Source organism: Octopus sinensis, linkage group LG7 (assembly GCF_006345805.1).
Source record: "Octopus sinensis linkage group LG7, ASM634580v1, whole genome shotgun sequence".
NCBI lineage: Eukaryota > Metazoa > Mollusca > Cephalopoda > Octopoda > Octopodidae > Octopus > Octopus sinensis.
Genome location: NC_043003.1, coordinates 11,781,856 through 11,804,450, shown reverse-complemented (window position 1 = coordinate 11,804,450; position 22,595 = coordinate 11,781,856). Strand labels below are relative to the sequence as shown.

The window sequence follows — 22,595 nt, the reverse complement described above, 5'->3', positions numbered from 1 at the left end:
AGCCACCAATGGACATGCTCAACTGGTTATGGTCAAACAACTGACAAGCAAATCTGTGATATTGAGCAGAATATTTGCTGTAGCCCATCTTTTATATCAAGACAAACCAATGTACATGATAACACTTCCATTATTATTATTATTATTATTATTATTATTATTATTATTATTATTATTATTATTATTATTATTATTATTATTATTATTATTATTATTATTATTATTATCATTATTATTATTATTATTATTATTATTATTAATGCCTGATGAAGAAAGACCTAAAGACCTGCAGTTTATTGCGGAACAAGCGGAACAAGAAAAAAGGGCGTTTCTCTCTAGATACCATCTTCGGAAAACCTTTCTGGAACGCCTCAAGGATATTGCTTTCGCACTGAAAGAGCGCCAAGGTATATACTTTTTATATATTTTAAACATGATTTTGTTACGTTTACATTCACCGTAAATGACTATTTTTATCCAGAGTGGCCCCACCCATTACGATAAACTCCAGTGAACATAACAACAGAGAAACCAAACAGAAAAGGAAATTAAACGATAAAGAAATTAATGACACAGCAAGACATGAATATTTTCCAAGTCATGACAAATGGATTTTGTTTTTATAAAAGGCAATAATAATAATAATAATAATAATAATAATAATATATTCAGACAAGTACATAACAAAAACACCAGGACTAAAATATATATAACATATAGAAAATTGCATTACTAAGCACTGCCCACAACCTACGCAAAATACTTTCAATACAGTAACCATAAGAGTATCACAGCAAACCACAGCACATACCCAAGACACACAGAGCTGCGCTCGGTAGTGCAGTGAAAGCACGTTGCAAAAATAAGACATTCTAGGCTGGGTGAAGGTACACAACCTGTGGTTTATGGATGACCTAAAGCTATTCGCTAAAACTGAGAAAGAACCCGAGAGTTTGACGACAACTGTGCAGATGATTAGCAAAGATATTGGGATCGAGAAATGTGGTGTAATGATTCTCAAAAGGCAGAAAATCAGTAAAAGCTGAAAAGTGGTGAAACTATAAAGGAAGCTGGAGAGGAAGGATATGGGTACCTGAGTATCACTGAAAGACATAAGATGAAAGAAATGTACAGGAAAGAATATTTGAGGAGAACTCGGCTTGGGCCCCAATCGAAGCTAAAAGGCCGTTATAAAATTAGAGGATTTAATACGTATGCTGGTGCTTTGATGAGATATGGAGAAAGAATAGTATCTTGGAAGGAGCATGAATTACAAGAGATAGAACGGAGAACACGTAAATTAACGACAATGAACAAGGAACTACTCCGCAAGAGTAATGTGTCAAGATTGTATGTAAAAAGGAAAGAAGGAGGACACAGATACACCAGTTAAGAGTATTGGATAGTTGTCAACCTTGTAGTGTTATTTGGGCGAGTGGTAAGTGTGATGACAAAAAAATAAAGAGTCGGGAGAAATCAGTATCGACATATATGTCCTAGTGACCCTCGAAAATTACAGGGAGATTTGGGGGTTATTCAAAAGCAATGAGACTTACAGTGCAGAGTAGATAATGTAGCTGTTACAGTTATGTAAGACCCAACCTAGGGAATTTCTGTCCTGGGGAACAAGGAAAGAAGAGAGAGAGAGGAAGACAGAGAGTGAAAAGTAGAGAGAGTGAGAAGGGAACGAGAGATGAGAGAGAGAGGTAGACAGACCGACAGACAGACAAAGCAAGAATATCAGAAAGAGCAAGAACATCGGACGCTCATTGAATCAGCAACTACAAATATTAGATCCTGGAATCTGCTGTTCCAGTAATACACAGACAGAAAGACACAAAGACACACGCACGCGCATACGCATGCACGCATGCGCGTGCGCGCACACACACACACACACACACACACACACACACACACACACATACGACAGGCTTCTTTCAGTTTCTGTCTACCAAATCCACTCACAAGGTTTTGGTCGGCCGAAGGCTATAGTAGAAGACACTTGCGCAAGGTGCCACGGAATGGGACTGAACCAGGAACCATGTGGTTGGGAAGTAAGCTTTTTATCACCCAGCCACGCCTGCGCCTTCAAAATAATTACACTTAGCAGAGCGTAGTTTTAATCTATGGACCTCTGGGTTATGGGCCCAGCACGCTCCCATTGCGCCACTCTGCTTATCTATCTCTTATATAAAATCCGTTCTGTGTGTGTGTGTGTGTGTGTGTGTCTTCTAGAATCTCGGGCATCCTCCATCCGATTGCGCTCAAACTTGATATTAGATACCGACGGTATCAGGGCGTGTATAAGTCTTGAAAAAATTACAAAAATCGATTCCAGGTGAGAATGCGATCGATAAAGCAGTGGGAAATCGTTTTCCTTTGGAATAGAAAAAAAAGTCTATCTTTATTTCTTCTTTTGCTGGTGTCTCAAATTTAGGTTAAATCAATGTTTCTCAAAGGGGAGGCTTATGGGACAGTCGGACAAGTTGTTTTGAGAAAATTTGGTTTAAATGTTTGACAACTCAGCACCGTCCATTGGACAGGGTGGGGGGCGTTTTGCTCGTATATATATATAAAATCGTTTGTATCTCTGTCTGTTCCTAATGCATTCTCAAACGGCTCAACCAAACCAAATCAAATTTTACATGGTAATACTATGAAACCCCAGGAGTGTCAACAAGTAATTTTTTTGGATTAATTATACTGCATACAAAAATACAGACATACTATATATAGTACCCGGTATGGGCCCCTATCCAGGGTTACGGAAAGGAGACAACCTTCAATGAAATCCGGAGTGGAGCCCCGAAGGCGGTCTAGTGTTCGATTCGACACTCTTCCGGCAGCTCCTGCAACCAAGCTGGTGCCAAACGTAATGCACTGCACTCCACTGGACTACATCAGCAAGGTCGAGAGAGGAAACCTGACGATTGGGCTACCCAGGACTTTCTTATCTATAGCCCAGGCCTGCGCAAAACTGGAGAGGACACTTCAGTGCTGCTGTAAAAAGCTGCAGAAACAACACGGGAGGTAACAGTTACGAGTGATAAGTCCATTCAGATTGGCGTAAAATATGGACGCTACGGGTTACCTCTGCCGGTGGGAGGGACTTCCGTGTCCTATTGGTTAGCTACTGCCCACCTCAAGCTGGGCAGCCCCCAGTTAATAAGGTGCTGACCCGCCACAAGCCGCCTGTTCCATTGGGTGCTTGGAGCTAAGAGTACGACTCGAAAAGCGGCCTGCAACCTCTGCACCAGGCAAGCAACTAAAATTCAAGAAAACACCAGTTCTGCAGTTGGCAAGCTGGAATGTCAGGACCATGTGTCCTGGAATATCTGACGATCTTCTCAGTATTGAAGACACAAGGAAAACGGCCATCATTGACCGTGAACTAAAGAGGCTCAACATAGATATTGCTGGGCTGCAGGAGACAAGACTTCCCTCAAACGGCAGACTCAAAGAGCAGGACTTCACCTTCTTTTGGCAGGGAAGAGATCCAGAAGAACCTCGTCAACATGGCGTTGGCTTTGCAGTGAGAAACTCACTACTCTCCTCAATAGAACCACCATCGGGAGGCACTGAGCGTATCCTCTCACTGCGCCTCTCGACTTCTTCTGGCTCAGTACATCTACTCAGCATCTATGCTCCCACTCTCTACAGCTCAGAGGAGACCAAGGACCAGTTCTACAAAGATCTCAACTGTGTCCTAGAAAATATACCAACGACTGAAAATATCTACCTTCTAGGGGATTTTAACGCTCGCGTGGGATCTGACCATGATTCGTGGCCCATTTGTGTTGGACACTTTGGTATTGGCAACATGAATGACAATGGTCAGAGACTACTCGAATTCTGCACATACCACAACCTGTGCATCACAAACACATTCTTTACCAGCAAGCCATCCCACAAGGCATCCTGGAGACATCCAAGATCTCACCACTGGCATCAGCTGGATCTCATCATTACACGGAGATCCTTTCTGAGTTCCACTCTATTGACCCGCAGTTACCACAGTGCGGATTGTGACACAGACCACTCACTAATTAGAAGCAGGGTGAGGATTCTCCCTAAAAAAGTCCATCGCTCCAAGAAAGTGGGCCGACCACGCATCAACACCGCCAGAACCTCGGACCCTACACTGCGAAAATGTTTTGCTGCTTCTATCAAGGTTGCCCTCAGTAGCTGCCCAACCTCCTCTGCTGAAAGTAGGTGGGACTATATCAGGGAAGCCTTGTATACGACATCATTGGATACTTTCGGCATGAGAGAAAGGCAAAACCCAGATTGGTTCAATGCTGGGCTCTCAGAGCTGGAGCCAGTTATCGAAGCAAAGCGTGCAGCTCTGGTGCAATACAAGAGTGACTCTTCTACAAAGTCACTCGAAGAACTCAGAAAGGCACGAAATAAAACCCAACTGACAGCCAGATGCTGTGCAAATAGGTATTGGCAGGAAATCTGTCAGAGTATCCAGTCAGCTGCTGACAGGGGCGACACCCGTGGGATGTATGCTGGTTTGAAGAAGGCCCTCGGTCCATCCGCAACCAAGTCAGCCCCTCTGAAATCAACTACTGGAGATCTCATCAGGGATCAAGGCAAGCAAATGGATAGATGGGTGGAGCACTACTCACGGGAGACCACAGTGGCTGAGGCTGCAGTCGAGAGTGTCAAGATCTTGCCAGTCATGTGCGAACTTGACAGTCCGCCATCTATAGCAGAGCTCACCAAGGCTGTTGACTCCCTAGCAAGAAATAAGGCTCCGGGAAAAGACGGCATCCCCTCAGAGATCATCAAAGCCGGCAAAAACACCATCCTGCTTCGGCACCTTCATGAGCTTCTGTGTCAGTGCTGGGAAGAGGGTACAGTCCCTCAGGATATGCGGGATGCCAACATCATTACGCTCTACAAAAACAAAGGTGACCGTGGTGATTGTAACAATTACCGTGGTATATCCCTTCTAAGCACTGTTGGAAAGACCTTTGCCCGCGTTATCCTGGCCAGGCTACAACTACTTGCTTCTCGAATCTATCCGGAATCGCAGTGTGGCTTTAGAAGAAGCAGATCAACTATCGATATGATATTCTCCATACGCCAACTTCAGGAGAAGTCCAGAGAGCAGAAAATGCCATTATATATGGCCTTCATTGATCTAACAAAGGCTTTTGACTCGGTAAGCAGAACAGGCCTCTTCCTCCTGCTCCAAAAAATCGGATGTCCACCAAAGCTGCTGAGGATCATCAAGTCTTTCCATGATGACATGCAAGGCACCATACAGCACAACGGTTCAACATCAGCCGCCTTCCAAATAAAAAACGGGGTAAAGCAAGGCTGTGTCCTCGCTCCTACATTGTTTGGCATCTTCTTCTCACTCTTGCTGTCACATGCCTTTCAGACATCAGATGATGGAGTGTTTCTGCACAGTAGAAGTGACGGGAAACTGTTCAATCTCTCGCGCCTGCGTGCCAAGACCAAAATCAGAAACGTCCTGATCAAGGAGATGTTATTTGCTGATGATGCCGCTCTGGTAACACACACAGAAGAAGCCCTCCAAAGGCTCATTAACTGTTTTGAGCAAGCATGTAACGACTTTGGCTTAGCTATCAGCCTTAAGAAGACCAACATCATGGGCCAGGCTACATCGGACATCCCAAACATACATATTGGAGACCACAGATTACAAGAGGTGGAGAAGTTTACCTATCTGGGCTCTACCGTCACCTACAACCTATCCCTTGACGCTGAGCTCAATATACGCATTGGCAAGGCAGCTGCTGCGATGGCCCAACTCTCCAAACGGGCTTGGGACAACAATAAGCTGACCAAGACCACAAAAATGAAGATCTACCAGGCATGTGTACTCAGCACTCTACTGTATGGAAGCGAGACCTGGACGCTATACACACACCAAGAGCGTCGCCTAAACATCTTTCACCTGCGCTGCCTCCGAAAAATCCTCCACATCAAATGGCAGAATCATATCCCCAACAAAGATGTCCTCAGGCAAGCAGGAATACCAAGCATGTTTGCACTCCTCACACAAAGACGTATGAGATGGCTTGGGCATGTTAGCCGTATGAAAGATGGCAGAATCCCCAAGGACATACTCTACGGAGAGCTTGCTAGGGGTACTAGGTCTGTGGGTAGACCGATCTTGCGTTACAAGGATGTTTGCAAAAGGGATATGAAGGCCTGCAACATCAACATTAGCGGTTGGGAGGCAGTCGCCGGCAACCGTGGAGAATGGCGACGTACAGTAAAAGAGGGTATACAGAGGAGTGACAGAAAGAGAGAGGAGAAATGGAAAGAAAGGAAGAGACATAAACAAGAGACCATGGCACTACAATCAGCCAGGAACAGTCTTCGCTACATTTGCAGTACCTGCCAGAGGGAGTGTTTGTCCAGGATAGGACTACACAGCCACAGCAAGAAATGTAACAGGAAATAAAATATAACAGCCGGACTAGACCTAGAAAAAAAGAAAAAAAAAAATGCGCAACTCCATTGTCTCCCGAGACAGAAAGGATGCCAAACAATTAAACACACACACAGAGACATCTACACATGCATACCTGACGACTGACATGTGTGAAGTGTGAATACGAGATTCTATTTTCAGTTCCTTTAAAACAATACACATTTACTGTTCCATTACCAGTTAATAATTATCGCAGCAATTGCAAGGCTGGAAGACAAAATATAAAATTCTTTGTCTCTCTATACACGTGTTTCTATTTCGTTAATTTACACTGCATACGAAAATATAGACATACTATGTACGGTACGTTATTACACACATACACACACACACATACACACACATCTATACATACATATACATACCGACGACTTGATTTTTTTTTTATTAATTACACAGGGTCGAAACACAGAGGGGACAGCTCAAAGGACACAGAAAACACAAAAGTGGGAAAAAAATAAAATCGAATGAAAAGAATGGTAAGATAAATGAAAAGGTGGAATGACTTCTACTCGAACCCCAAACTCCAGTTAACGCCTTTAAATGTTTTCAGAAAAAAAAATTAACACGTGTTATTTTATTTTTGTTTCTATGCCTTTGCTTGTGTTATATACTCAGTGAATGATTGACATGCATGAAGCGCCATCTGGCCAGTGTCAATACGAAATTTTATTTTTATTTCCATTAAAACATACACGTTCCGTTACCAGTTAATAATTATCGCAGCAGTTGCAAGGTAAAATATAAAATTCTTTGTCTCCCTGTAATAATTATTGTAGCATTTACCATTAAATTAGCAGTTCCATACATGTGCTGTTTCGTCCATTGGCTTATATTTCGTTAATTTACATTGCATACAAAAATACAGGCATACTATATACATACAACCGCTTATAAAAGTAGAGATTAACGTATTTTTCTATGTTCATAATTTTTTGTTTACAATATTGAAAAATATGTCACCAAAGAAAAGACGTAATCTCTCCAGAAACACGTATAAAGCGAGGACGATTGCAGAAAAGCGGAGGCGAGTGTCTGAACTGGGAGAAAGGTGATGAGACTTTCCCCAAGATCAGCAGAGGCATGCTGCAGCACATCAAATGGAGTCTCAAGAGAGAAGGGATGGTGCAATACTTAATGCTGAGTCATTAGAACAATGTTTAGCTCGCCATATTAGACAGAGGTCCAATACAATAGCTCTCAGAAATAGACCACATGCGAATTCGTTCTTCATAACACCAGGAGCTGCTTTCAGATATGATCCATCCCATTCTTATAAAAATGGTAATTCTGTACAAATTTGTGTGCTACACTCAAATTGTCGTTTTTGCAAGGCTTTCAAATTGCCAGCACTACCAGCTCTTCCTCGACCTCTTTCAACAGTTCACTTCCCCGTTACCGTCTCCCGTTGTAGCCTATTTCCAGAACGGACCCATTTACGTACAATATCTCCATTACACCTCAATTCATTTCACTGTCAACCATACGATAGGTCGTGTTACACGCAGCACTGACCGCCTCAAAGGCGGATATATCCACTGACAGCTTTTCAGTGGGGTCTAAAATTTCAAAACCCCCAACCCCAATTTTTCCATGATCGGTTAGGGCATGATAGGCGGCGAGCTGACAGAAACGTTAGCACGCCGGGCGAAATGCGTAGCCGTATTTCGTCTGCCGTTACGTTCTGAGTTCAAATTCCGCCGAGGTCGAATTTGCCTTTCATCCTTTCGGGATGGATTAAATAAGTACCAGTTACGCACTGGGGCCGATGTAATCAACTTAATCCCTTCGTCTGTCCTTGTTTGTCCCCTGTGTTTAGCCCCTTGTGGGTAGTAAAGAAATAGGTTAGAACATGGAATCCTCCAAACGGAAGTCTTGCTTGTGGACTAATCGAATTAACTCATCATTTACTCCACAAATGTTTTGTCAATGCTGCACTTTCATATATCATCTGTTTCAACATAACTGTAATACACATAAACAAACTGTACCATTTTAATCCCGAGCAACTCCAGGTATCGGTGCTAGTTTATACATATATAAAATACTTTGTATCTCTATCTGTTCGCAATGCATTCTCAAACGGCTCAACCAAATCAAATCAAATTTTACATGGTAATATTATGAGACCCTAGCAGTGTCAACATGTAATTTATTTGGATTAAAACAATGCAACATTGACACTGGTTCCGTTTTACGTCTCAAAACTTCAAGAATAAAAGAGAAAACTTCGACGGTGAAAGTTAGTTTCACTAGTATATTCTTTCACTTTCAATAGTTCACTCTGTCTTTCACTTTAAATAATTCCACTATATGTATGTATGTGTGTGTGTGTATGTATGTGTATTTTTGCATGTATGCGTATATCTTTGCATGTATATATATGTGTGTGTACATGTATTTGTGTAGGTATCTGTATAGGTGTGTATATAGGTATCTATATGTGTGTATTTATATATTTGTATATGTATGTGTATATATGTGTGTGTATATGTATATAACTTTGTATGTATATATATAAAAATATATGTGACCTCGTGTGTACCGTTGGCGATTTTTTTTCCTCTGTCTTCTCTTCTCGGGATCTTTCCTTCTCCTATGTTTCCGACGAAGAGCTCCGCTCGAAACGTTAAACCCTTCTTCTTCCCTTCTTTCCTGAGCGTCCAATAATACTATATTTGTTTCACGTCCCCGCGTTGTTGTGTTTTTTTGTGTTTTCTTGTTTGGATTAACTTTCAAAATGTGACCTCGTGTGTACCGTTGGCGATTTTTTTTCCTCTGTCTTCCCTTCTCTGGATCGTTCCTTCTATGTTTCCGACGAAGAGCTCCGCTCGAAACGTTAAACCCTCCTTCTTTCCTTCTTTCCTGAGCGTCCAATAATACTATATTTGTTTCACGTCCCCGCGTTGTTGTGTTTTTTTGTGTTTTCTTGTTTGGATTAACTTTAGATATATATATATAGATATATATATATATATATATATATATAATATATATATATAATATATATATATATATATATATATATATTATATATATATATATCTTTGTATAAATGTGTGTGCTCGCACGTGTATGTGTGTACGTACGTACGTGTGTGTAGGTGTGAAGTCTCAGTCCGACCAACGCTATTTGAGTGGATTTTCTCAGGGAATCTGAAAGAAGTCTGTCGTATATATGTGTATATTAGTGGTGTGTGTGTTTGTCTGGTTCCACCCCCACCATTGCTTGACAATCGACGTTGCTATGTTTACGTCACCGTATCTTAGCGCTTCAGCAAAAACTCAGCGATAGAATATGTACTAGGCTTAGAAAGAATGAAATGTGGGATCGATTTGTTCGACTGCAGGTGGTGCTCCACTATGGCCGTAGTCACATGACTGAAACAAGTAAAACAATAAATAACTATGCTATTTTAATCCAGAGCAACGCCGGGTATCTCTGCTAGTATAATATGTATGTATGCATGTATTTATGTACGTCAATATTCAGTTTTATTTCAAGATTTCTTGCCAATAAAGAAAGAGCCAGTTTCTAACCCAGATCGAAGGCTCCTTCATTGGTATTAAAACATCAACAACAGGGTGGACATGTATTTATGTATGTATACTTGCACATCTAGACATGCTCATATTTAGATGACTAACTCCTGGAAATTTTTACAGATCGTATGTACATACGTACGTACGTATGTATTGTATGGTGGCTCTGCACCTGTTTACGTTTTGATACAACTCTGCTTTGTCCATCTCAACACGGGTTTTTAACATCTATTTATAACATATTGTTTCTCTAAAAAGCTCCTCAGCAAATAAGAGAACGTACATTTTTTTTTTCTTTCAATGATTGTAATTTTATTGCATACTTTTACAATGCTATCGAGTGCAGTTCTGCGCACCTTGGGCTACGAACAGTGTTTTGTATGTCCTATTGTATTAAACATTCTCTGATATATATATATATATATATATATATATATATATATATATATATATATATATATATATATATATATGTGTATATATATATATACACACACACACACACGCAGATGTGGCTGTGTGGTAAGAAGCTTACTTCCCAACCACATGGATCCGGGTTCGGTCCAACTGCGTGGCACGTTGGGCATGTCTTCTACAGCGTCGGGTCGATCAAAGCCTTACGAATGGATTTGGTAAACGGAAACTGAAAGAAGCCCATTGCGCGAGCGCGTGTCTGCTTGACAACCAGTGTTGGTGTGTTTACGTCCCTGAAACTTAGCGGTTCAGCAAAAGACACCGACTGAATAAGCACAGGCTTCGAAAAAAAAAAGTACTGGGGTCTACTCATTCGATTAAAATTCCTCAAGACTGTGCACCAGAATGGCCGCAACCTAATGACTGAAACCCGTACACCCCCCCCCACCCCATCCCGCCCCTCAAAAAGATAAAAAACCAAAATAATCGTGTGATGCAGTTTCTTGTATGTTATGTGGATGTATGAACCATGTGAAGCATCGCAAAAGGGTCAGACATCATAATTTTTATTTTATGTCTTTTAGTCAGGGGAGCAAACCGTCCCCATGACTTATTATAGGATCCCCCGAGACAGGTATGAAGCAGAAAGGTGAACCGGAGACCGGATTCCATTGCTTTGCAACAGAGTGGACTCGGCTAAAAACATCCAAGGATCCGGTTAATGGGATTAGTCTGAGTGACGGATTAAGCATATTTAAGATTAAATCTATCGTAAGTCATTTTATATTCTAATAATTTCTTCCCTAGAACTGGAACTCCTTACTACCATCTTTTTTTTTCTCTGGTTTGTGATATTCAGTTTTATATGCTTTCTGCCAGTTGACATCTTTTGAATTTTTAGGCCCTTTTTTTTTTTTTTTTTGTAGTCCCTTATGCTACAGTAGCCTCAAACCTTCTTTGGGACAAAATCCTGCAAAAGATAAAATTGAATCTACTACCCAAGATTAAGACAGCTCGATGTGATTTGATTGGATTTAGTTACTATTTCTTGCAAGTCAGGTGACCACACAAACTCTCCCTCGCGGCATGTATAAACTGCCTTACTGTATTGAAGACGATGTGATCGACTATTGAACGCTCCTAGAAATGTGTGCCAGCGGTGAGCTGGCAGAAACGTAAGCACACCGGGCGAAATGCTTAGCTGCATTTCGTCTGCCGTTACGTTCTGAGTTCAAATTTCGCTGAGGTCGACTTTGCCTTTCATCCTTTCAAGGTCGATAAATTAAGTACCAGTTACGCACTGGGGTCGATGTAATCGACTTAATCCGTTTGTCTGTTCTTGTTTGTCCCCTCTATGTTTAGCCCCTTGTGGGCAATAAAGAAATAAATGTGTGTCCCTGTTGCAGTGTTAGAAAACCGTTATAAAAGATTGTCCAAATTCTCTCCCCACGATAGATGTATTTGTATATCTTTTATTTTTGTATCTGGTTTCCTTATGTGAATTTGTGTGTTGAAACAAATTTTGTTGCGTCTGTGGAGGATCATTGTGCTTTAATATAACACACTCACAGGTTCATTTTCCATTCATTCATTTATTTATTTATTCCAGAAAGCTTTTTCGTCGCTGCATTTGCGACTGTATCAATGGATTTTGACTCTGACTGTCCGTTATAACGGACACTCAAAATCCATTCATATGGTCGCAAATGCGAGGGAAAAGCTTTCTGGAATAAATAAATGAGTGGAAAATGAATGACCCCCGACACAACAAAATTTTATCTTCTACTTGTATCAGTACCAAATTCACTCACAAGGCATTGGTCGGCCCAGAGCTATGGTTGAAGTACCATGCAATGAGACTGAACCCGAAGCTATATAGTGGCAAAGTTACCTTCCTAACCACATAGCTATGCCTGCGCCTATACTCACATACATTCGAAAATGTTTTCATTGGTAGACCAATGCTAACTTGTTCCAAAGAATGTTTCTTCTCATCACGTTCTTCGATGATTATTAAAGAAGAATGCAAAGATATAACTTCGAATCAATAAATAATTAAATACTTTTAGTACATTATCTTGCTTGCATGTATATGTAAGCGCGCCACATACATTCCCGTACACACATACACGCATATACATATATATATATACAATGGGCTTGTAAGCGACTGGTAGAAAGTACCCGAAGAGAGGGAACATAGAACGTCTGTATAGCATCTTAAAGTTGCGTAATATGCGTTCGGTGAGTCTTTTGAAACATATGTAGTACGTAACTACCTATTTCATTCTCTTTACTCTCAGACTTATCGCATAATCAGTAACTTTTGTTGCTATATATTGATATTGTATATACTGATAATCTTATCGGAATTTTCATCTAATATCGATATGGAACAAAGTGTTCTGGATACATTGATAATAAACTTCATTGATTAACTATCATATCCTCTTGTATTATGTGTACAAACCATGTTTATGCATGAGTCTAACCAACTGCCCACTTTATTATTATTGGCTACCAGCTGACAGAATCGTTAGCACGCCGGGCGAAATGCTTAGCGATATTTTGTCTGCCGCTACGTTCTGAGTTCAAATTCCGCCGAGGTCGACTTTGCCTTTCATCCTTTCGGGGTCGATAAATTACCAGTTGCGTACTGGTTCGATCTAATCGAATGGCCTCTCCTCCCAAATTCCAGGCCTTGTGCATATAGTAGAAAGGATTATTATTATTATTGTTATTATAGGAACGTGAGTCGGTTGCAGGGGCTAAAATCAACGCCGACAAATCGGTGGGTTTGCGGTTGGGCTCCTGGAGAGGCAGGACGATGCCACCGGACGCTGAACCGACGGACCAGTTAAACTGCTCAGGATCTGGTTTAGTCGCGACCTATAAGTTGACAAGAACAATTCAAGGTGGCGAACGGGGTGGCCATTCTTACCCAGAAAATGGGCTAAGAAAAAGCTGTCCCTGAAAGATCAGGGAGAGGTGGCGAATGCCTACATAGCCTCCGTTATCATTTATTGCCTGACCGTCGTGCCTTGTCCTGATTACCGCTTGACCAGGTTGGAGTGTCTCTTATTTAAATTCTTATGGAAGGGACGCGTTCCAATGGCCAGTCTGTTGCCAGCATCCTCTGAGTGGCGGATTAGATATGCTGTGACTCCTAATCCGCAGGCAGCTCTTAGGTATGCCACCTGCAACGATTTCTGGACAGTGAGCGTGTGTGGGCTCCGTTTGTGAGGCTCGTCTTCCCGCAGCTTGTCTCTTTGACGGAACTGCTGTCCTGGGTGATGAAAAGACAGAAGCTGGGTGCCTAACACTTAAAATGTCATCAGGAGTTCATAGCCTTCTATCAGTCAGGCAATGGGATCGGTGGATGTTCCGCTCTAGAAAATTTATAGAGGATTAGCGGCAGGGAAGTGCGACGGCGTTCTCGGGGAGACTCTGGGTGCCGACGAAAGCGAACTAACTGGTCTGTTCCGGAATAGTTTCCAGTTGGGAACTATCATGGATAATTTCCAGATGCCCTTGGCCTGGCAATACTATCGGGGTCACTACCGGTTCGAATAAACTCTACAGGCACAAATGTGCTGTTAGACAGACTTGTCAGAGGTGCACGCTGAGTGATGAAACCGTTTTGCATGCACTCGTTCAGTGTCCAGGCAGTGCTGACTTGTGAGGTTATGTCGAACAGCTGCTGTCAGGTGTAGGACAGATCAGTTTGTCGGCCGAGTTTGTAGTGATGATACTCCTGCCGCCCTTCTTCAATCGATCAGGTAAGGCAGTTTTCCTTTGCCTGAAGGCTGAAAGGCAAGAGGACAGATACATACCTCTTTGGTAGAGTTCTCATTGACTTTTTCAAGGTTCACTTGAAAAGAAAATTGAGAGTGGAAAGAGAAGTGCTGTCCTCGAGTGAGTTTATTGAAAAGAGGGTGAAAGTTACGAAAATGACAAGAGTGGATGGTACCTCTCTAAGTGTGGACCTGTGAGTCGGAAAGAAGGAATTGGACAGGAACTTGCTCTTGGGGTTTCAGAGAAATCTCGGACAGTGGGATTTCTCAATTATTCCTAGAGCCCTGTTTGTATCAGTTGGGCTACATCTCTATCATCCTCCCCGCCATCTTTATTTTTTAACCTTTGTATACTGTGCATATGTCCCTTCTTTTTCAGTGTGTACCGTGTTTATTTAACTTCTTTTTATCATTTCGTTATATGTAAACCCCTACACTTTGTATTGTACCCCTCATCCTTCGCCCTTGTGGCAAATAAATGAAATCATTATTATATACACATACATACATATATACATGCGCGCGCACACACACACTTATGTATACACCTGTCTTCGTCTTTTGTTTTTCTGTAAATTTCAACTACATATATATATACATATATATAACAAATCCTTTATGAGATTAATTCCGAAATTGATTCAATATAGAGATAACGAAATTTAAATATTCTAACGGTTAGTTTGCCCGACTTCAGTTCAATTTCTATAGCAAGTGGATTATATGTGGAAAATCAGTATATTGGCTTTGGAATAATCTTCTTTAGCCCTCGCTTTTAAGTTGTTTATAATTTTAACCGTAAAGGTATTTTTTAATATGCTGCCACATTTCTTGATGGAATTCTTTTCTGTAGAGAAAAAAACTTCATCCTATATTATTATTAGTAGACTTATTACTATTTGCTATAGGGACTGGTAACCATTACAATCTGTAACGGCGAACAGTCAACACGTTGTTCTGAGACTGACCAAAGAATTTTTATTTTTAAATATAACTGAGGTACTTAAATGTACTTATGTTCTTTGCTTCGGCTTTTTCCATAGGCGAGTGTAAGTATCTTAATTATATTCTCTCGTAAGCTCTACCGATGAAGAACAAATCCTTTATGAGATTAATTCCGAAATTGATTCGATATAGAGATAACGAAATTTAAATATTCTAACGATTAGTTTGCCCGACTTCAGTTCAATTTCTATAGCAAGTGGATTATATGTGGAAAATCAGTATATTGGCTTTGGAATAATCTTCTTTAGCCCTCGCTTATAAGTTATATATATATATATATATATATATATATCTGTCTGTTTATCCATACAATCTATATATACACACATCTATATATACGCATATATCTATCTATCTATACGCATATATCTATATATCTATCTATCTATGTTATGAACATCCAGTTCAATCAACAGCAAATTCCTTATATATTCTTTATTGAATTGGTGGTTGAATATTCCACAGATGTATGTTCATAACATAATTCTCAAGTAGAATCAGAACCACAAGACTGGATCTTCGAATTACAGCAACAATCCATCTGATGGGCTTCTGCACAGTTTTCACCCCACCCATTCTCACCCCATCCCACATTTCTTTATGTGGCCGGGGCCGATTCGAGGCTAGGTAAAGACGTCTGCCCAAAGTAATAGACAGTGGGTTCGAACTCGAAACCACATGGTTGTGAATCGACTACATAACCACTTAGCCATGGCTGTGTCATGAACACACGTCTCCCCACAAACATATACACTCTCGCAAATTAGAGGATATATTGTGCGTATATAATCATTGTAAATGATATTAAACACACACAGGCAATCGTCACCCAACATATACACTCTCGCGCACCTGCGTGTATATATCGAAATAAAATCGTTGTAAAGGGTATGAAAGTAATTTTTGCAAAGTGCTCTCTTTATTCTTTTACTTGTTTCAGTCATTTGACTGCGGCCATGCTGGAGTACCGCCTTTTGTCAAGCAAATCGACCCCCAGGACTTATTCTTTGTAAGCCTAGTACTTATTCTATCGGTCTATTTTTCCGAACCGCTAAGTTACGGGGACGTAAACACACCATCATCGGTTGTCAAGCGATGTTGGGGCTGACAAACACGCACATGCACACACACCACACACACACACACCCACACACAGAAATGGATGGACGGATGGATATACATATATACGACGGTCCGTCTACCAAATCCCCTCACAAGGCTTTGGTCGGCCCGAGGCTATAGTAGAATACATTTGCCCAAGGTGCCACGCAGTGGAACTGAACCCGGAACCATGTGGTTGGTAAGCAAACTACTCACCACACAGCCACTCCTGCGCCTAGTGCATACATTAAGTAAAAAAGTACTCCATACATTGCGTTGAGTAGAGAGGTCCTACATAAGTTCTGATATACCCCAGTCAGTTAGTGACCCTTTGGCTTTGTATAACTTTCTATTGCATTATATAATTTGTACCAAACCCTGCAGGTATAAATGCGAGGAGGCGCTGAAAAGTCCCTAGCTTCAAGGGTATCGTGAAAGGCCTAGTTGGAGTTCTTTTACAAGGCTTAGAAAAACTGAAGGACTGCTACAATAAGTGTGAGAGGGGAATATGTTAAACTCATAATTAACTGATCATCCTGTATTTTCTTTTACCCAAAGCCAGGAAATATTCAGCAGTCCCTTGAAATTTATATGGTTTGTATATCTGTGGACAGCTCAGTTGTGTTGTATACATAATCAAAAATATGAGCCATTTCTTCAGTGTTTAGTTTCGATCGAGGAACCTCTGCGTTATGGGCCCAGCTTGCTTCCACTGTACCACTCTGTTCAACGAGTGATTAATATATAAATAAATGTTTCTTTTATTGTCGTTGCTGTTGTCTGGAATCTAGTGATGCCGACGTGGTTTCTTTGTTACAACTCCATCAATCTAGAGAGAATATTCTTTTCTACTCTAGGCACAACGCCCGAAAAATTGGGGGGGGGGATTAGATCGACCCCGAAAGGATGATGGACGAAGTCGACATGGGTGAATTTGAACTCAGAACGTAAAGACACACGCAATACCTATTTCTTTACTACCCACAAGGGGCAAAACACAGAAGGGACAAACAAGGACAGACAAACGGATTAAGTCGATTGTATCGACCCCAGTGCGTAACTGGTAATTATTTCATCGACCCCGAAAGGATGAAAGACAAAGTCGACCTCGGCAGAATTTGAACTCAGAACATAGCGGCAGACGAAATACCTATTTCTTTACAACCCACAAGGGGCTAAACACAGAGGGGACAAACAAGGACAGACACACGAATTAAATCGATTATATCGACCCCAGTGCGTAACTGGTACTTAATTTATCGACCCCGAAAGGATGAAAAGCAAAGTCCCCCAAAATTTTGGCCTTTGTGCCTATAGTAGAAAAGAATATTAAGTAAAAGCATTGGTATGTACATACATATACATACAAACATACGTACATACATACGTACGTGCATACATACAAACTGACGCTCCGTCAGTCACGTATACACACACACATATCGTTGAAAGGCGCAGAGATAACGATTCAAAAATATGTTAAATATTAAACGAAATACCCTCGGTTATATTCAATAACCTTTAAAGTTCGACTTACTATTCCAGGTATCGGGGGTTAGCTAAGAATTAGTGATATTGTTTGGACTGGTGTACATTAAATACACACTCCATCTCCTTCGCTTTTTTGGAAAATTTACACTTAACCATCAACCCTTACATTGAAGAAAGTATAGGGTACCGGGATGAATGTTTTATAGTAGCTTAGCTAGAAATAAACCAGGGTCCACTCTGCGAAGGGCAATGCATTTATGGGAACAACACTTGTGAATCTTCTGTATACTCTTCTTCTTCCAATCAGGACTCACGCCATTAGCCATAATCTCTAATTCGAGCCTACTCTAAGCTACTAAGAATGCGTGTGGCAACTTGAAGATCCACCCACCACACGCGATAGACTGGCGGTTGCACGGGGTCGAAAGCTACGTTGTTATCCTCATTCCGTAAACGATGACTTTTAACGGGTGGAGAGCTGAACCATCCTGGGGTACAGAAGATTCGCAATCTAGACTAGGGTCTGAAAGTTTTACAACACCATAGTGGGTTACACCATGGTTCCTCTGCTTTGTGGCAGAAATAGGAAGAGTGAGAGAAAGTTGTGGTGAAAGAGTAGTGGGGTTCACCACTAGCCCCCCCCCCCCCCCGAGCCTCAAGGTGCTTAGGCGTTTTTGCTCAATAAACACTCACAATGCCCGGTCTGGGAATCGAAACCGCGTTCTTACGACCGCGAGTCCGCTGCCCTAACCACTGGGCCATTGAGCCTCCACTCTGCTGTATAAGCCTGTATAGGCAGTATCGGTCCGAAAAGGAGCGGCACACCCAGACACTACCCCAGTGGGATACACTGTAGCTACGCCAATGTAGCGTTGTCATCGTATATTCTGAATTTAAATTCCATTAGGGTGATTTTTGGTTTTCTTCTCACCTGATTCGCTAAAAGAAGAGTCAAACATATTGTAGTTAATTCGAAAGTATATAAAATTTCTCAGCGTATTTTGTGACCAGTGACGTAAGCTAGAGCGTGTGTCACCCTTAAATTTGCTACCCTGTGTACAGGTTTATACAGCAGGCCCGAAAGTTCCGTACGGGCCGGAGAGGATGGCTCCTGTGGTTGCCCCAACCTAGCTACGCTACTCTTTGTGCCAATACAAGGTATTTACGTATGTTTTATGAATTCGATATCATATACTGAACACATAAATATACATACATTTTAAACTCTCTCTCTCTCTCTCTCTCTCACACACACACAAGCATACATGCACACACAAACATGCATTAAATTTACTTACTTGCATTGTTGTATGGGGTTGTCAGATAAACTCTTTCGGTTTTTGCAGGGGTTTTCTTTCCCAATTTAATTTAATCCTTATTTTTCTGCAAGTATTTTAACAAACGAGTCGATAATATATTCTCTTTCATTGTTCACCACTTTTTGCCAACACTGCATTAGCTTGTCAATAACCCGACAGTAGAAATCATCCAGTTATCAACTCGAAGAATTCGTCAGTACGTTCAAAGAAAAAACGAATCTTTTCTACTCAAGGCACAAATTTTTTGTTTTTGGGGGTGGGGTCCAGTCGATTAGATCGACCCCAGTACGCAACTGGTGCTTAATTTATCGACCCCGAAAGTATGAAAAGCAAAATCGACCTCGGCGGAATTTGAACTCAGAACGCAAAGACAGACGAAATACCGCTAAGCATTTTGCCCGATGTTTTTTACGTTCCTGCCAGCTCGCCGCCTTACAAACGAATTTATCTGACAACCCGATACATTCATGAATGAAAAGAATGGATGAACGAATATTGTCTAAATTGTTCCTCTCACCGTAAAATTCCTTACAAGAGATCTTTCTCCTTTTTCCATTTTCTTTCTATCTGTTTTGTATCTCAGCTTTTACTTGTATCCATATGTATGACCGTACATAACACAATCCGGGAGTTAGACATTTGTTCGTCCGAAATTTCGTTTCAGAAATGACACTAAAATTTAACTTCACTAACTAAAGGGCCTGAATGCTTTCAAATGTCGCTTTTAGAATCCTAAAAACTAATATTTTGAACTTGTGACCCGTAGCCTCAATCCACTAGTTAGTCGCATGCAAAGATGAAGCACTGAGCAGTTGTCACGTTCTTTTCTTAATGACCGTACGTCAAACGGCAAGGTGAGTCGCTGTCTAATGCTTTGATTAATGAGTTTGTCACATTCTGTAAGAGATGCAATTCTACAACGGTCTTTTGATCTGTAAATGATTTAATAAACTACGATTAACTCTACCTTAGATAAAGAAACGAAAGAAAAGACAAAGGAATGGCTCTCACGTAAACCACAATTCCAAGCTATTTCTGCGTTGTTTATAACGCTTTCCCTTAATATTTTAATTCTGAATTCTAAAATTGCCATTGTAGTCGATTAAATTTTTGTCCGAGACCATGTTGTTTTTGCCGAGGTGTAGTGCGGAGATGCACAGACCGCGCAAAACTATCACTTCGTGATTTAAGGTATTTTTCATTTAAAGAAGCGGAGTTGGCCAATTTGGCTACAGAACGGCCAAAACATATGCGACTTCATTGTGTTTTGTAGAAAGTATTTCTTTTCGCTCGTGAGGACTATTGCTCAATACCTTAGTCTTCACGCGACGTTAAATCGAAGGCAGAGCTCAAAGCAATCCGAAGTTGCTGCGTAAATAGCTTCAATGCAACAGTTGAAAGGGACTGAAAGTGTTAAGCTTCCACACCTGGGGAGGAGGTGACAGAAACGTACGATGATATCTTTCTTTTATCTGGGGCAACACCTTGAATTTTAGTCGAACGAATCTACTCCAGTAGTTTTTTTTTTTTTTTTTTTTTTTTTTTTTTAAGGCTGGTACTTATTCTATCGGCATATTTTGCCGAACCGCAAAGTTGAGGAGACGCAAACGCTTCAATACCGGTTGTCATTTGGTAGTGAGGGACAAGCACAGGCTGAAACAGATATATGCACACGTGCGTGCGCGCGCGCACACACACACACACCACACACACACACACAACACACACACACACACACACACACACACACAACACACACACACACACACACACACACACACACGACGAGCTTCTTTCAGTTTCCGTCTACCAAATCCATTCACAAGGCTTTGGCTGGCCTGAGACTACAGTAGAAGACACTTGACCAAGGTGCTATGCAGTGGGACTGAACCCGGAACCTTGTGGCCTGCGCTTGTGTGTGTGTGGGGGGGGGTGCATCGTGTTTGAAGCAGAAGATCCATCATTGAAGGACTGATTAACTGCAGTATTTGATTTGACACAGTATTTCTTATGGCAGCGGTGATGGCAATCCGCTGTTGGGCGATTTTTGTCTGCTACTGATATATTTCTTTGTTTTTTAACACTGTACGTTTTTTAAAAAAAATACTATCTCAGGATGAATACTGCAGTTAATTACGCTTTTAATGATATGTCTGCTTTAAGTATGATACACAGATAGATAATTTAAACTAATTCTCTTTTTCTTGCGCATAGCTAATCTACTCATAGATGGAAGAGCTATGAAAGGCTAGCACCAAACTTCATTACCGAAAAGTATGCTAATCATCGAGCCTGATGTTACCGCATATCCAAGAGAGTTCCGCCCTTCCATTGGAAGTCGGGGCTACATACTTCAACAGCTTAGGGTTCAAAGGCTCACAGCTTTTTAAGTACTCAAGAAACAACTAGATATTCAAGTACTCGAGATCCCCGATAATCTTATGTCAAAGCAAGACACGCAACTGAAAACAAGTTAAATTTGGTCGACAGAAACTATGGAAGGCCGTTGAGAGTTTCTTATTTCTTTACTGCCCACAAGGAGCTAAACACCGAGGGGACAAACAAGGACAGACATAGGTATTAAGTCGATTATATCGACCCCAGTGCGTAACTGGTACTTATTTCATCGACCCCGAAAGGATGAAAAGCAAAGTCGACCTCGGCGGAATTTGAACTCAGAACGTAGCGGCAGACGAAATACCGCAAAGCATTTCGCCCGGCGTGCTAACGTGTCTGCCAGCTCTCGCTGCCTTGCCGTTGAGAGTTTCTGCCTTCCGTTGGATGGTTAAAAATCCCAATCACTTGGCTGGTGCATGTTTTTAGGCGAGTCCATTCTGTCACAAGCGATCGAGTTAAGTCTATGGTCTGAGGATAACATCCTCTCCCTTCCTTTAATTAATCACAGAACCATTAAAGAGGCTACTCTACCTTTCAAACCCTAAAAAAGTCGGTCATAATCAAACCAGTCAAACCCTATAAAAAAGATCTTAGACTACCCTACTTTCTTCTAATTAGTTTGTAGCGTAGCTTTTATTGAGGCAGTAATTTGGGGTCTGCTGTATAAGCTTGTGTATTCTTATGGGCCCATGACATGGGGTGGAGGACGGCAACCCCAAGGACTATCCTGCTCGGCAAACCCAAGGACTAGCCCGCGCGGAAAACCCAAGGACTAGCCCGCGCGGAAAACCCAAGGACTGCCCCGCGCGGCAAACCCAAGGACTGCCCCGCGCAGCAAACCCAAGGACTATCCTGGGTGGCAATAACGCTAGCTACACTACAGAAAATAAAAACTCTTCGAAAAAGGGCCACCATCTTTCCATCTATTTACAGGCAACAAATTAGGTTATAAAATGATGAACTGCCATAGTCGTTAAAACGCTGAGTGAACTATCTCACGGTATTTGCACCGATTCTGTTCGTTGAGTTCACACGCCAGTTTGACTTAGATCTT

At 41.4% G+C, this 22,595-nt stretch overlaps 1 long non-coding RNA gene across 1 annotated transcript in view; it reads right to left on the bottom strand.

Annotated features, from left to right (window-relative positions):
• LOC118764173 overlaps positions 1 to 15,569 on the bottom strand; it is an 18,556-nt gene extending 2,987 nt beyond the window's left edge. The window contains exons 1-2 of the long non-coding RNA XR_004999957.1: positions 15,557 to 15,569; positions 12,326 to 12,329 (exon numbers count right to left, since the gene is read on the bottom strand). This is a non-coding gene — a long non-coding RNA (uncharacterized LOC118764173). The remainder of the gene's footprint in view (positions 1 to 12,325; positions 12,330 to 15,556) is intronic.
• Between the last annotated feature and the right edge of the window lie 7,026 nt (positions 15,570 to 22,595).